Here is a 12,949-nt window from a genome sequence, read left to right on the forward strand (position 1 = left end):
TAACGTGGCTCTTACTTAGGAAAGGAACGTTAGTGAAGAAGTTGAATGTCACTAACGTTCTCGAACCCATATTTTCACTGAACGTTAACACCACTAACGTCCTGAGCTAAAGTCTCTACCCACTTCACACTTTCTCTCTGCAAGTAAAGTTGAGCCCAATGAAGAAAGGAACTGCTTCAAACTCAAGATCCAAAGGCCCATACCCAAGACTCGAAGAATCAACTAGAAGAACAGAAGAGTAGTATATATAGGAGTAGCTTTGAATTATTTTGGAGAGTTGGAAATTATAGGGAGACTCTTAGCATAGAACTACTCTCTGTATTTACTTTCTCTGCACTTCTAGTTCTCATGATGTATTCTCCATCTTTGTTTTCATTTTCCAGAGCTATGAACAACTAAACCCCTATCATTGGGTTAGGGAGCTCTGTTGTAATTTGATGGATCAATACTAGTTTTCATTATTCTTCTTCTATCTTTTCTCTTGATTTTACTTGAAAGCTTTCGATCTTCATCCAATTGGGTAGTTATCTTGAAAAAGAAGCTATTCATACTTGGATCTCTTCTGAACCTTGAAAGAGGAATGAAGAGATCAAGCTAGAAATGCTTTCACATGCTGGATCAAATTGGGTTTGGATGGATATGTGACTATAATCCTCTCAACACTTGGTTTGGGAAATGCATGTAGTATAATCAGTGACCATACTTCATCTCTTCTCATGAGCAATTGACCAAGGAATTGGCTGTTGATCAAGATTTGAGAGATTGAATTACAAGAAATTGTAATTCAATCACTTAAGATTGCCAAGGAGATCAATGAGTGCATTGATTGAGGAAGAGATGAAAATGAAATTGATCCGAAGAATGCAACATCTCCTAAGCCCAATGAACTCCCCATTTCTGATCTTACCCATTCTCTTTAATTTCTGTTATTTACTTTTATGAGCAATTCCCCCATTCCCATTTACAATTCTGCAATTTACCTTCAGTCATTTACTTTCAGCTCTTTAATTCTAGCATTTACTTTCCTGTCAATTACCTTCCCGCCATTTTATTTTCTGCAATTCTAAACTCAAATTCTGGATTCGCTCAACTAGAACAGTCCTCTAATTAAAGTTGCTTGATCAATCAATCCTTGTGGGATTCGACCTCACTCTATTGTGAGTTTTTACTTGACGACAAATTTGGTACACTTGCCGAAGGAAATTTATTGTGAGACAAGTTTTCCGTGCATCATATACTCCAAGAGACAATTAAAATTACTTACTTTTATTGAGAAAATTGCATCTGCTCAAACTACCAGTAAGTATACTGGGTCGCATAAAGTAGTAAAACTCACAAGAGTGAGGTCGATCCCACAGGGATTGATGGATAAAAAAATTTTAGTTGGGTGATGAGTCTATTCAAGCTAAATATTGAAAGAGTTTGGTGAAAATTGATTGACAGAATGTAAATTGCTTGAAATGTAAATGGCAAGAAACTTAAAGGACTAAAACTTAAAGAGCAAGAAAGTAAAAGGGCAGAATGTAAATGACAATGAAACTTAAATTGCTTGGAACGTAAAGTGGCATAGGTGCTAGAAAATTAAAGGAAGCAGTAAATTCGAAGCAATTAAATGAGACTCAAGGCAATCAAAATGAGAAATAACAGAGAGAAAAATTCATTAGGGATTGGAGATATCATGATCCATCATGAATCAAATGGGTTTCAACTTCCTTCTCAATCATATGAGTAGATCTATGGCGGATTGTAATTGATTGGATCCCAATTCCTTGTCAATCCAATCTCTCTAATCACAATCAATCTTGAGAATTCCTTTATCCAATTGTCATGAGAAAAAGGTTAAGTGCATGTCTCTCATCCATAAGCCACACTAATCCTCAAGACCTCAATTCCTCCCAAATAGTGTTGGTCAAGAGAATTATGAAAGACAGAGCTCTAATTCTAATGCTTATGATTCCCCTTCTGAGACTCACACAAGCATTCAATTGAATCAAGCCCCCTTCTGGAGTGAATGAACCACAATCAAAACAGAAGGTATCCAATAGCTACACAAGCAGATTGAGAGGAAGAAGAATTTCATTCAATTCATATGAATTACAATAGAGCTCCTCCCCTAATGAAGTTAGGGTTTAGTTGATCATCGCTCTAAGAACACTTGTAGGAAATTTAAATTGCATGAAAGTAAATCGAGCTCAATGTGAACTGAATTGTAAAATTGCAGAAGAAAAGAAGTGCAGGAAATTAAAATTGCATAAAGTAAATGAAGTTCAATACAAACTACAATGTAAAATGGCTAAAAAGAAAAGTGTATAAAATCCTATGCTAAGCTCTCTGGAGTCTCTAATACTCCAAGAGAGCTTTGGAGTCTCTAATCCTCCAGCCTCTAGTCCTATGAGAGCCTCTCTTCAATCTTCAAAAACTCTCCTATTTATACTCTTTTTCTCATCTTCAATTGGATCTTCATGTACTTGGATGTGGGCCTTGACCTTGATTGAAGCAGTTAGGAATGACTCTTGATTACATTGACATTGGCCATTAACTAACCAATATTCATACTTGCATGGGTGCCCTTTCGGAGTGAAATTTTCCTTAACGTTGGTGGCCAACGTTTGTGTAAAAACATTGAGTCAAACGTTGCATGTAAAAATCTTTTTGAGCGTTGCCACTAACGTTGGACTCAACGTTGGTGGCACCAACGTTCTTCATGTCACCCGTACGCGTGACTCAGCATTGGCGTACAAACGTTAGAATTCAACACACAACGTTGGCGCACCAACAGTCATGTCACGCATGCGCGTTGCCCACGCGTACGCGTGGATTGTAAATTTTCACAATCACGCTTACGCATGCGTGTCGCAGCCAATTTTTCCAACTCCAACATGAAGTTTTATCGAAGACGTTGGGGGTAACGTTGGTTCACCAACGTTCCCTTCAATGTTTGCACTCTTGTGCGTATGCACACTTCCTTGTGCATGCGCACACTTGCAATTTTTCTTCTTGTGCGTACGCACACAAGACAATTCTTCCAGCTCCAACTTTGAGATTTATCGAAAATGTTGGGGGTAACGTTGGTTCACCAGCGGTCCCTCCAACGTTTCACCTCTTTTACATAACGTTGCCAGCAATGTTGGTGAGCCAACCTTGGCCACCAACGTTGCAACTTAGCCTTGGAATGTTGCTTTGTCCTTCTTCATCAACGTTTGAGACAATGTTGGTGAGCCAACTTTGGTCACCAATGTTGCTTCCTTCTCCTCTTTCTTGCTCTTTCTCTGCTTCTTTTCACCTATCATCAACCCAACAAATGCATCAAAGTCTTGCCATATCCACAAGATTTTGCATCATTCATAGCTTCGAGTAAATCTTGCATAAATCTCACGAAAATGCACATAATTAACCATGTTTGATTGAATCAAGGCATGCATGAAATTCTCATCCAAATACTTACTTATTGCCTAAGAAATGCATGAAAACCAAGTAAAAACTAATGAAAAAGGCTTTTGAAACTAGCCTAAAATGCTTAGGCATCATCAGGCCACGCGTATGTGTGACACTTGTCACATGACCTCATTAAAGGAACCCGCTGGGGGCAATCTCTGGACTTGCTGGGGCCCAATTGATGGAGAAAAATTGTCGGTAAAGATTTTTACAATAAAATCTCGTTGCAAGTATAGTTCTAAACCAACAACAATCCTCAATCAGAATTTAATTTATTTGTCACTTAAGCAAACCCAATAAAATTAACCGAAGTATTAAACCTCGGGCCGTCTCTCAAGGAATTGCAGGGAAGTATGGTTATTATTGGTTATGAGATTGTAAAATTTTTGGGTTTTTGAAATAAGGAACATGGAATGTAAATAACAAGGAAATAAAATAACAACTAAGAAAAGTCTTAACAAGGATTAAGAATTAGAATTCCTATCCTCATTATCATAGTCACTTGTGATGGTAATTGGCTTTTGCTCTCACTTAGTTAACCTCTAACAATGAAGAAAAGTCAAGTGAGCAAAATCAGCTTAAGTTCACAAGTCCTAATCAAAGATTAGATTTAGTGAAACCTAAGCCAACTAGCAAGTCTCAATCACCAATCAACAAAAGACTTTGACAACTCAAGAGTCTCTAATTGATCAATCCAAGTTAAGAACATAAAAATCTAATTTAAAATACAACCAAGCATTTTATCAAACACTTGGAAGGCACAAAATAAAAGCATAGAAAAGCAATAAGAGAATTTAAAATCTAAAACCAACAATTGCAAAATCAATGATAACAAATAACGGAAGAAGCAATAAACAAGCACTACAAGAAAAAGCAATATTTGTAATAAAAAAAATATTATAAAAAATCGAAATTTTGAAACAAAAAGATTTTGTAACAAAAAAAGGGGTTGTTGCAGTATGTCCCGTTACAAAAAGTTTTTGTAACAAAAAACGGAACTGTTAGAATTCAAAGTGATATTTTGTAACAAATTTTTCTGATACAAAAAATCAAAAATCGGAAGTCGTTACAAAAATGGTAACAAATTTTGATCTTCAAGGTATTTTTTGTAACAATATATTTTTTCGTATCATAAAATTTTGTTACAAAATGTTACTTGATTTTGTAACACTTTTTTTCTTTAGTTACAAAAGCAAAATAATTATTTTGTAACAATTTTTTTATGCAAATTGCATGCATAATTTACTAAATTATTTTTTTAATTAACTAATATATTAACTATTTTACTAAGCAAGTCTACATTTATATAATATGTAAAAACATACATAATTCAAACATGCCTTATTTAGCTAAAATTGTTTTAAAACAAAATAACATTAGTGAGTACATTGATTAGTTCTACAAGTTATATGTCTTGCACAAGTTCAACCAAAATTTAAAAGTTCTAACATAGATTAGTCTCTATGAATCAAAATATTCTTGAGCCCTCAAAGTAGCATGTGGTCACCATTTCAACACTCCTGTAAATAAGAAAAATCGAAACAAAAAATTAGAAACACGATATAACAATAATTATAATTTTTCCATTAAGTTTTATCCAAAATATTTAGAAAAATTTGGGCAAAACCTCCCCTAAAACTTGGATATTTCCACCGTCTACGTTTCCAACAAAAACAACCAATTCACAACTTATTTCTCAGCCAATACACAACCAAATTTATCAAACCAAATAATAGGACATTTGTCATTTCTCAACCATGACACGAGTAAAATGTGATAAATAGATCCATATACAAATTAAACTATACTAATAGTATAGGAATCATCTAGGAATATGTATTAAAACCATAAGCAATTTTAGGAGTACCTTTAGTTGTCTAGTTTTTTTCATTGTCAAAGCGCGCTATGAAAGAGTTCACAACGGCTTATTGAGCTTCCAATTGAGCTTTCATTTGAGCTAATTCTTTCTCTTGCCGTGTTCGTTGCTCTTCAAGTTTTTCTTTGAGCATATTTGTTTCCTTTGTTAGCTCCTCACAGTCTTGCATTGCCTCTTGAAGTTGTGCTTTAATCCTTAACTTAGATTTTGAAGCCTTTATGCCATAACCTAGCATCACAACGACTATCACTTTCAAAGGGCTCTATGTAAACTAAATTCCAAGGCAGTTCTCTATAACTCCACAATACAAACTATCCTAATTCAATGAATTGTAAAAACACAAAATCAATAACAAAATTGAATTAATATTTCTATGTTAATAATGATGATGTAGTTACCTAAGACACTCAATTCACAAACACAAAAATTTAAGAAAACAAAAAGTATCAAAATCACCAAAAAATGCAAAAAATAGAATCAAAATAATAAGGCACTAGAGTAAAATAATAAGGCACCATAGAATTGTCAACTTTCTGATAAAACATAATTGAAACAACAGAAATTGAAAGCGTCAAATAAAATGCTTGGACATACTCAAGAACATGATAAAAGAAGAGTTTGCTAGCAAGCTTTCGTCCAAACTCAACAGCCTACACCACCAGACAACAATCACAAAGATAGTAATGACAATATGATGCTAAGAATTATACCAAGATAATCAATTAAAATATTCAGCAGATTTGTCAGATCATATGATTAACAAATATAAAATGATAAAAGAATATGAAACAATGAGTACATATGAGGATTTCTGCATGGGTTTTAGTTGTATATAGGGTAATTAAATCCATACCTCTGGGCTTTCTAGATACTGACCTTCAGACAAGAAATCTACAACTTCTGACTCAAGAAAACAGTTAGTGAACCTACGCATTTTGTGAAATCTATCCTTCACAGGAATAAACTCTTTCATTTTGAGGACAATTACTGCAAGTTCATCAATCTTTATCCAGATTTGGCTATAGTCTTTCGGGCTCACAATCTGCATTGGCACCCTCTTTATCACCAGAGTACTCTTGTGCATTAGTATTGACTTTAATTTCAGCTTCAAATCCCTTGGAATTACTCCCTTGCACTTCTTGAATAGAACTAGTTTCAGATTACAAATCCTTGCTCTCATCAACATTAATCAACTCAGATTTCACACCTTCAACCTCATTCATCTTATCCTGATCTTCATTATTGCTAACCTTTTCGATCGATTGAACGCTCTCTTCATTCTTATCCACCAAATCTTGATGTTCCATGGTTAAAAATTTAAAATGAACCTAAGATTTCCTCGTCAATAATGCAAAAACTGAAAGCTTACCCAATAAAACATAAGCCCTGTGATATTGCCAGTTACCAGTCCATATTACTAATATACAAAAAAGATTTAAAATACTAATCATCCGATTGTTCTAATTTTAGACGGCAGTAGAAAAATATAGTAAGATTAAGACTAAGAACTAGAGCAACAACGAAGTATTCCAATTCCAATAGCAGAACACATCGAATAATCAGGACTGTGAGAATACAAACAAAACAAAACAAAAAATGGCTAACAAATACAAATTATGGCATTCCAGGAGAGCAAAATATACAACGAAACAATTACAAAAAAAATGAATGAATAGAAAGTAAGCCAAGAAGAAGAAGAAGGAGTAGAAATAAACCATTGAAACCTATCTTTCATCACAAAAGAACCTTGTCATAAAATGAGGAACCTCAAAAGGCCAAAGCAACAAACTAGAAAACAGGAGCATCATTATTGAATTACTAGCAGGATTCCTGCTAATATAAAATAGTGACAATACAGAAAAAAATTAATAGCATACAAGCCAAAAAAAAAATTCATACAAGATTCATGACAAAAGTTTGTGTAACCAAATGAGATATATATCTACAGAGACACATACACATAAAGCAATGAACGATACACTTCTCTTTAAAATTAGTGAGCAGCATCAAGCAAAAGCACAAGCATCAAGCTTTACCTTCAGTGACCACAAGCACAAAGGAGGAGGCAACCACCGAACAGATTACCACCAAGCAGAGCAACGACGCACCACGATTCACACGGACTAGCAGAGCAGCAATGGACCGCCAGCAACGAGTATAAAGCTTAAATCCTAAATCAACCAATGATAAACCCTAACTACCTAAATCAGAATGACATAATGACACAATACTACTTTATATGTTGAAATTTCAAAACCACAACACTACTTACCTTGTCAATGATGCAAAACTGATGAGCACATCAGGAGTAGGATGCGCAGCACAAGCTGCTTCAATGCTGCAACAGAATAAATCACAAAGAGATAATAAAACAACAAAATTAAAAGAATTCTACTTACCAAACTGCAGAAATATGCCCAAAAAAAGAGAAACAAAATAATTAGATAAAAAATCATAACCGAGAACAAGTTAAAAAAAATCCTAAGGAACCAGCTACGGTAGCAGTGGCGTCGTAGCAGTGGGCTTCTCTTCACGGCGAACCAGTTGCGGCGGCTATGAAGGAACGGCAATGGAAGTGGGTGGCTCGACGGCGGTGAGGCAGAACGGTGGCAGTCCACTCGCGCATCCTCTTCTACCTTTCGCGATGGCGACGCGACGGTCTTCCTCTCCTTCAACGTCTCCTCTCTTTCCTCCTCAGTTCTGAGCTCCTGGCACGACACGACGCTGGCGACAAGGAGCGCGACGGTATGAGCACCACAGCGCACTCCCTCTCCTCTCCTCGCGTGACCCACTTCTCCTTTGGTTCTCTCTTCCTCTCCGCCCTCTCTTTCTTTCTTTCCTTCTTTCTTTTCTTTCTTCGCTTCTGCGTCTGTGTGTGTGTATAATTGAGTGGAGTGAGTGCTGTGAGGGAGTATGAGCGGCACTGTGTGAGAAGAGTGTATTAGAGAGTGTTGTTAGAACATAGAAATTAGGGATAGGGTTTTAGGTAAAAATAGGTATAAAGGTAATTTGATAATTTTTAATAAAAATAGGGATAGTATATAATTGAAACCAATTTTTATTTAATAAAATTATTTTTAAAGAAAATATTATTCAACTATAATTTTATAAATTAATTTTAAAGAAATATTATTAAAGTTTTAATTTTAAATTAATTTTACAAAATTATCTTTAAAAAATATTATTTAATCAAATTATTAAAATTTTAAAATCTAAATAAGAAAATATTTAAAGAGTGAAGAGTGAAGTAAGGAGTTAGAATTAGAATTTTTACTTGTTATATTTTTTTATTTTTAAATTTTAACTATTTTTATTTGTGTTTAACAATTAATTTTTTAATTTAAAAATTAATTTTTAGTCAACATTTAAGACTTGATTATTAGTAAAAATTATATATTAATTTTATAAAAAATATAAAATAATATATACTATTTTTAAAAATTAATCCTTTAATCTTTAATTTTTTATAAAAAATAATTAATTAATACAAATAATATTTTAAAAATTAAATTTTGGAAACAAAAAAAAATTATTTTAAAGATTTTAACATTTTAAAATATTTTTTTAGTTACAAAAATTCTCATATTTTGTGAGAAACAAATAACTTAATACAAATAATATTAAATTTTTACAAAATAATTGAAGTTTTTGAAATAAATGAATATTTTGTTACAAAATATTTTAAACTTTTGCAACAAAATATCGATTCGTTATAAAAGCCAATATAATTTGTAACAAAAAAATCAAATCATTACAAAATATAAAAATATTTTGTAACAAATCATATTATTGTTACAAAGTATTATTATTATGTAACAATCACTTAATTTTTGTTACAAAAAATTAATTTTTTGTAACAATTTTAAATTTGTTACAAAGTTTTTGTTACAAATGTTCCATTTTCTTAAAGTGATGAAATACCTCAAATTGCATTAAAAGGGAAATCAAATCTAACATGAGAATTCATAAACTAAATTGGCAACATAAAGAGATCAACAACAGATATAGATAAACTAAAGTAATAGAACAATAAAAAGTAAAAGAAAACTAAATTAAAGTAAGATGGAATTCTGAAATTGAGAAGAAACAAAACTAAAAACCCTAAAAATCCTAAAACCTAAATTAAAGTAAGATGGAATTCTAGAAAACTGCATCTAAACCTAAAATTATGTTGTATGAAGTGTGAATGATTGATTTCCCCCTCCAGCTCCACTCTGCAGCCTCTAATCTGGATTTTCGGGCCTGAAACTGGGTCAAAAAGGAGCCCAGAAATCGCCCCCAGCATTTTTTTCAAATTACAGCACGTGACGCTCTGTCACGCGTACGCGCCGCCCACGCGTACGCATCACTTGACAAAATCCTGATCACGCGTACGCGTTATCCACGTGTACGCGTCGCTTATCTCCTGCACCAGTCACGCGTACGCGTCGTCCACGCGTGCGCGTCGTCCACGCGTGCGCGTCGATGCCAACTTCTCAAAACTACACTTTCTTGTGTTCCTTCCACTTTTGCATGCTTCCTTTCCATCCTCTAAGCCATTCTTGCCCTATAAAACCTGAAACCACTTAACAAACACATCACGGCATCGAGTGGTAATAAAGGAGAATTAAAAGCTAAAAATTTTAAGGCCTAGGAAGTAAGTTTTCAATCAAAGCACAAAATTAGGAAGGAAAATGTAAAACATGCAATTTATATGAATAAGTGTAGGAATAGTGGATAAAATCCGCTCAATTCAATACAAAATAAACCATAAAATAGCGGTTTATCAATCTCCCCACATTTAAACATTAGCATGTCCTTATGCTAAGCTCAAAAGAAGCTAAAAAAGGGTGAAGAGGGATGGTAAAATGTATGGAATGCAACCTATCTATATGAATGCAACTAAATGCAAAATGCTTCTACTACTATCTATTTATATATATATATATATATATATATGTGGTCAAAGTGAGTCAAATTTCCAAGAAATCATATATGCACAATCAAGGGATAATTCAATCATATGAAAACACATTCACAGTTGAATTGAGTTATTCAAAAGAGTTCACAAACTTGCAAATAAGCAATGATTAAACATGGACATATAGAGTTGAGCAATTGAACCCTCACTGGATGTGTATATACACTCTAATCACTCAAGTGTTTAGGGTTCAGCCACTCAAGTCTCCTCTAATCATGCTTTCTAAAACTTTGTTCTTCATCTAACCAATCAACAAATATTTAGTGTACAAATACAAACATCATGAGGGCTTTTCAAGGTTGTAATGGGGCTAAGGTAAGGGTGAGGATATATGTATGGCCAAGTGAGCTAACAATTGAATCTTTGACTAACCTAAGTTCTCACCTAAGACATGCATACTTTCTATACAATTCTAAAATCAAGCTTAGCCACCCAAAATCTCACTTTTGCATATTTTCACACACTCATGTATCAATTCTAATTCCACCACATATGCATTGATCTTTTTATTGAACTTAACATCGGGGTAATTTTGTCCCCTATTCATTTATTCCTTCTCTTTTTTTTCTTTTCTTTTTTTTCTCTTTTTTTCTATATATATGAAAGCATAATACATCAATGCATATGATTTTTATAATTTCACACGAGTAAGTACCCAAATTCTCAATATTTGTCAATGAAAACAAAACACATTCTCATCAACCAAAGTTCTCATATTTCTCCACACTTAGTTGACACACACTCACTATCTTAACTAATCAAAGATTCAAATAGGACAATTAATTGTTTTTTTTTCTGCTTAAGGCTAGTGATGTGGTGATATAAAGAACAAAAGGGGTTAAATAGGCTCAAAGTGGCAAACAAAGGTAAATAAAATGGTAGGCTATTTGGGATAAGTGAGCTATAATCAAATGATGGCCTCAATCATATAAATGCATGAATATATGCTAAATAATGGACATATAGAATGGAACAAACCAAAGATAGCAATCATAGAGAAAAAAATACACAAGGATAAAAATCATGGTTAAATAATGTAACCATATAATTAGGCTCAAAATCTCACAGGTTGTGTGTTCTTAGCTCAAAAACCATATTCCAATCTATATATATACACATCATGCAAGTTTCAAAATGTTTTAACTCAAATCAATGTGAATCTTAATGCCCTTTTTAAGAAAAAGATACATTCCTTGGAAATTTCATCAAATTGACCAACATTTATTATATTATATATATACTAAATGAAATGTTGTGATTATGAAAAGCCAAAAATTTTTAGTTCACTCCCTATTTTCGATCAAAACAAATTCTCATATGCAAAAGGGTAAACTAAGCTCAATTATCCACATTTTTCCAAATCACAACTACTAAGCCATATATATATATACAAGCCAAAGTGCAAAATGCAATAAACTCAAAAGTATCCAAAATAACTAATGTATATAAAAGGTGAAAGTGCAGTAAAAATAAAAATAAAAATGCAAACATTAAAAAGTAAAACAAAATAAAGGTGTCTAAAATGGAATGGTTCACTTGAAATAACTGTGCCGACGAAGGCGACTTCCCCACACTTAAATCACAGCATCGTCCTCGATGCTCTCAATCAAGCTGGGTGAGAAGGATCATCGCCCACTGGTCCACTATCAGCTGCAAGTGTCTGTGACTCTGTCAGATGCTCAGGCTGAGTCGCCTTGTGCTATGCAACATCCTGCTGGTCCTCCTCCTGCCCCTCCTCTTCCTCAGAGTGCTCCGAGGGTGTGTCAGGCTCAGAGGGGATGTCAGTACGCCCAGTAGTCATAATCAGCTTCAGATAGGCATAGCGTCGCTTATTGCGACACTCCGACTGCTCATAGCGTCGCTGATTGCAGCGCTCCATCTGATCAATGTGCTTGAAAAGGCACTGCACAAGGTGGTAAACTAGCCGAGAAGTGGATGATGGTGCTGCTGAAGTAGGTGGTGCTGTAGGTGCTGCTGAGGATGTGGCCACCTCAGTGGAAGTAGTCTTATGTGGTCTGTGGCCTAGAGGTCCAAACCGCTTGCCGTGCGGAATAACCTTGTTACAGTCGACAATCGGTGGTCTCTCATCCTGGGGCTCCAAAGGCACCTCAGCTCAGGTAGCCATCTGGGTGATCAAATAAGAAAAAGCCATGGTGTCTCTGACATGAACTCTAGACATATACTTCCTGATGAGTGACGATTGAGTTTTGCTTGATGGTTTAGAATTTCTCTTATAGAAATAAAGACTTCGTTGTAAGCATAGCTCCAAAGTAACAAACAATTCTCACATCAAAAATTTGGTTTTGTCACATGTACAAACTCTAATGAAAATTAACCGAAGTATTTGGACTCCGGGTCGTCTCCCTAGGACAACAATGTAATGCTTAGTTATTGGCTATGAAGGGGTAAAAGGGGGATTTTGGTTCATGAGAGGGCAAGAAAAATAGATTTAACAAGCGAGTAAAGAGAGTAAAATAAAGAACTCTTGGCTAAGATTTGGATAATTCAGATCACCATCCTTGTCAACAAACCGAATATTGATAACCATGAGAGGCCAATCTATTAAGTCTACTTCCCAAAAGCTTTAAGTACGTAACATTTACTCCTAAGCTTGAAGTACGTCAAATAGATTTGATCACATCCACCCTTAAGTCCTAACCTACCTACTAATTAACTTA

At 34.3% G+C, this 12,949-nt stretch overlaps 1 pseudogene; it reads right to left on the reverse strand.

Moving 5' to 3' along the window:
- Nucleotides 1-11,877: 11,877 nt before the first annotated feature.
- Nucleotides 11,878-12,396, reverse strand: LOC148571977 (uncharacterized; annotated as a pseudogene).
- Between the last annotated feature and the right edge of the window lie 553 nt (nt 12,397-12,949).

Source organism: Arachis ipaensis, chromosome B3 (genome assembly GCF_059453495.1).
Source record: "Arachis ipaensis isolate K30076 ecotype BB chromosome B3, ASM5945349v1, whole genome shotgun sequence".
In the NCBI taxonomy this organism is placed as follows: Eukaryota; Viridiplantae; Streptophyta; class Magnoliopsida; order Fabales; family Fabaceae; genus Arachis; species Arachis ipaensis.